Source organism: Etheostoma spectabile, chromosome 15 (genome assembly GCF_008692095.1).
Source record: "Etheostoma spectabile isolate EspeVRDwgs_2016 chromosome 15, UIUC_Espe_1.0, whole genome shotgun sequence".
Taxonomy (NCBI): domain Eukaryota; kingdom Metazoa; phylum Chordata; class Actinopteri; order Perciformes; family Percidae; genus Etheostoma; species Etheostoma spectabile.
In genome coordinates, this window is record NC_045747.1 from 32,441,161 (window position 1) to 32,445,662 (window position 4,502).

The following is a 4,502-nucleotide window of genomic DNA, read 5'->3' on the forward strand; positions in this document are numbered from 1 at the left end:
CTTTCCCATGTACAGTGGATGCCATGAGCACTGGTTTGTTGTTGAATCATTTTGTGATGGCCAGCTCAGGACTCTTTCTGGCCACTGACACTGATGTTCCTCGCCACTCTTTTTTCAACTGTTTGTCTACTGGCAGCTGGCACAGCTTTGGGACATGGTTCTTCATTATAGTTTCAGTTGCAGGAAGGCCCTTTGCCAGTAATGCATCCAAAAGACCTATGGCTGTGAAGTACCTGTCAAAGAATATGTGGCTTCCTGTTGGAACAAATTCAACCATGCGTAGAACTGCGGCAGCTCCAACTCCTAACCTTTGGACTGTACAGGTATTCTTCCCTTGGTAGACTTCAAAATCAAGCATCAACCCATTTGGGGATGCAAGGACAAAGCCCTTTAGGCCAGTAGGGTTTGGCTTGCCGGGAACATAGTGCCTGACTGGACAACAACCTGTGAATGGGATGATTTGCTCATCAATTGAGTAGTGGCCTGACTTTCCACAGAATATCTTCCTTCTTTGTTTCCTCTGTCACAGCCAGGTCATTGACAATCTTGAGGGAGTTTCTTGTCCTGAAGAATCTATCAATTGTCACTTTGCTACTTGTGACTGGCACGTTAGTTTTTTTGGCCCAAAACGTTTTAATTCTGGGGTAGCCAAGGCATGCCATGTGGACTATAATGCCAAAGAAGATTTTTATTTCTTGTGGCGTAGTGTTCATGAACACAGCCATCTGCTCTGCAGCTCTCTTTGATTTGTGTATGTTGCCAAATCTTCAAAGACCATGTTGTTAATGTCCTGTAGAAAGTATTCAATTGGACTCCAGTGTTGTAGAGTCATCTTGTCACACAGGAAGCCCAGGTAACACAAGTGCAAATCTGATATTAAAGGAAAAAAACAATCACAAATGATAGGTAAGAACAGTAATGTAGCTGAATTTAAAATTGAGGAACTGCATCAAACAAACACGTTACTCCTGCATCATCTTCCTCTTCTTCATCACCGTCTTCTATCACTGGTTGAAACTCATCGTCATCCCTCTCATCTTCTGACAACTCCAAATCTGAATCTCCCTCAACTATTTGGTAAAGAATTCTTTCTACTTTAGTTCTGTTTCCTACGACAATATGGAGTCATTATTTACAGGAAGATATTCCTGATGTTCACTACAATTGACATTCATAAAATGGCAAACGTTTCAAAAGACGCATCATTTAGTTGCTATCAGAGCTAGATATATGATTCCTAACACCTTAATGAACAAGAAAATATATGATTGTCAAACAACAAAATCATAGAAAAACATTATTTGACTCACTTCTCATCTTTCCATAAAATGTGCTTGTTTCTATGCCGCCCATTTTGGATTGAAAGAAAGAGGCATACCCCCAATCAAATGACATATCACTGAAAAGACCAGGATGTCCTCTGTACAGTTAAGCAGGAATTAAGGTACTCACACGGAGAATCCAAGGAGAGGGATGAAACTCCAATATCCACTACAGTGGACACAAGTAAGTGGGCTGGGTCTCAGGAGGATATTTGCCATCTTAGCTTAGCCTGTTAGCATGTTAATATTTGGTGCTGACCCAACAAAAAGTCCAGCTGAGACAGATGAGAATGTCATTAGTTTTTAATTTTTTGTAGACAGAAGACACAGTTACAAACATTTGAAAGGGGACCTATTCTGCTAATTTTCAGGTTTGTACTTGTATTTTCGGTTGAAAAAAAAAAGTATTTTTCTTATGCTGCCTGTTCCCGCGCTCACCCTCTGTCTGAGACACTCTGTTGTAGTGCCTCTCCTTAAGCCCCCCTAGTCTGCTCTGATTGGTCACCTTTCCAGAGCATTCCACGTCCTGTATTGCCAACTTGGCAACATTCTTTCTAGATCTAGCAACCTTTTCTGACCCTCTTAGCCACTTTAGTTCTAAGAAAAGCAACTTAAGAGCAACAGGGGAAAATATATTGTATATTATATTGTAATTTATTCTCATGCATGCTGATCAGAGTAATCGCAGTCCACGGCTCTTAGCATAGGTCTCTCTCCTCCCCTCGGCCGTGAGCAGCAGGCACTCAGCTGACACAACCACTGAGTATCATGCAAATGATACGTGCAGACATCAGCAATATGCAAATGAGCGTATGATGTCATCTGGCGACCTTAAGCCCTACTAGCACTACTACTTTTTCTACCATGAAAAATCATCAATAAAGGCTTCTTATTCAAAAACTAAACAACCAGACATGTTCTAGCAGGACTATGATCCAAAATTGGGGAGAAATTGGAACAGTGGCAGTAGCAGTGGAACGACAGTAGGCTAACAGAGTGTAAAGTGGCACTTTCTAAACCAACAACTACACAACCGGAAATCTTGCAGCAAGAATGTGATCCGGAATTGGGGAGAAAACATCAGCAGCCAAGATTACAGCTTTCCCAGACATTAGCATGTAGCTACATATATGCGTGCAATGTAAATACTGCAGTAACATCCCTGAAGTAAATGACCACATGAAGAAATCCGGCACAGATTGACGTCAGTTTGAGCAGAGAGTAGAAAGAACTGTTGAAGTGTTCAGAACGTTCAGAAATCTGTGTTTTTATCTTTTTTTATCTTTTACATAAACGTATCTCCTGTTTTGATGCTTTGGCCACGTTTAATATGAACACTAACATTACATACTGTACATGGAACAAAAAATTAAGGAAAAGCATTACAGGTCCCCTTTAATATCACATCTAAAGCATGTTTTTTATGTGTGAGAGGGAGGAAAACGGAGGGAGCTTTGTGCACACTGTCAGCTGTCATGGGCATGATTGCTGTATCTGCACAGAAGAAAGGAGACAAGTGTTTTGTGAATGACCAAACTGACGTGACACAATGAGACATTTTGTAATTGCACATTCAGAGGGACTGGCAAATATTCTGTACACACTGTCAGCTGTTTGAGGCATCTTATCAGCATAAAAGGAGACGCAGCCTTTTGAAAATGAAGCTGAATCCCTCTGTGAAGAGCCTGCTCTGCTGTTGGGACCGCCATTAAAACTCAGTGTAGCAACACATCCGAAACATCTGCATCAGAGAGACAGTTAGAAACAGTGGGGGCTGTGTGCGTGTGTGTGTGTGTGTGTGTGTGTGTGTGTGTGTGTGTGCGCGTGAGTGTGTGATTACAAGTGTGTGCTGGGGGGGATAAAGAGGGGAGACTTGCCAGTGCTGTCCCACACAAAGAAGATAAAACTAATGGCCCGGGTTTTCGTCTAATGGAGCGCTGAGCTGCGTGTGTGTGTGTGTGTGTGTGTGTGTGTGTGTGACACACACACATTAACAAGGCTGCATTCAAAACATCTCTTATTCATGGCTGCATTACGGCATTCAGGCCCGGTCTTTCCCTCTTTCTATTTACAGCTCCATGTCTCTGCCTGTACATGTGGGCATCTATTCACATGCACCCACTGTTTCCAGGCTGCAGAGCTGCACAGATCAGCTCCATGCGCGGTGATTCAGCGTCCATCAGCACCTCTCTTCCCTGCACCTCATCCCACATCCATCATATCTTATCACACTGCAGTGAAAGTGAATAGAGGTTCATTTTTTTGTTGATGCCCTTGCAAAATCTTTACACCATACATTATGTAATGTTGTCCTAGGCCTGGACCATCACTAGACGCATTGTGTTGTAAAGTGATGGTCAGATTTAACTGTTTAAAACATTTTTCCATGTATTGTTATAGTCAGTATGTTTAGGCAAGCACCATAGGTACACTTGTGAGGTTCTTTAACTTTACCACTTTACTTTACTTTACTTTTACTTTTAATATTTGAGTATTTCCTTTTTAGGTTACTTATATTTCAACTTGGGTGTTTAATCGCATGATTGTCCATGGTTAACTCATAATTAATCGTAGATTAATCTCACATTTTTATATTTACTTTAAAATTGATAATTTTCAAGTTTTTGATTATAACATTATTAAAAGTGGAATTTGTGTAGCGCTTTTTAGGGACCCAAAGTTGCTAAAAGTTGCTTATTGCTCCTATCAACATGGGAGTGGACAAATATGCTTGCTTTATGCAAATAGACGTGCATTTGCGTGGCACTCAGACACTGCAAATCATCAGCAATGAAAAGGGAAGTCTCTGCTGAGTTCAAAGATACCTCTCACAAGAGTTTACCCTAAACGGTTCACAAGTTATGAAAGGGGTGTGGTCTGTGTACGTGGGTGTGGCTAGAGTATAGGGGACACCCACTGTAGCGGCCCCTCAAATTTATGGACTCAGACACAGAGAGTTTCAAACGGGTGTCACTTTAATTCTTCCTCTCAAGGAGCACTAGGCACCATTTGTATCATGAACACCGTGAAAACTACAGAAAACAGAAGTACAAATGTTTCAATGTAGATTCACAAACAATTCTTATATTAATCATATTCACATATTAATCGTACCTTATTCCACTCTCCGAGGGCGCTAATCAACGAGTTTCCCTCCATTAGCTTGCATGCTCTCTAGCT

At 41.3% G+C, this 4,502-nt stretch overlaps 1 long non-coding RNA gene across 1 annotated transcript in view; it reads left to right on the forward strand.

Moving 5' to 3' along the window:
* The window catches only part of LOC116703179 (uncharacterized), a 14,669-nt gene that overhangs the window by 9,755 nt on the left and 412 nt on the right, over positions 1 to 4,502 (forward strand). The window contains exon 3 of the long non-coding RNA XR_004335369.1: positions 2,570 to 2,572. This is a non-coding gene — a long non-coding RNA (uncharacterized LOC116703179). The remainder of the gene's footprint in view (positions 1 to 2,569; positions 2,573 to 4,502) is intronic.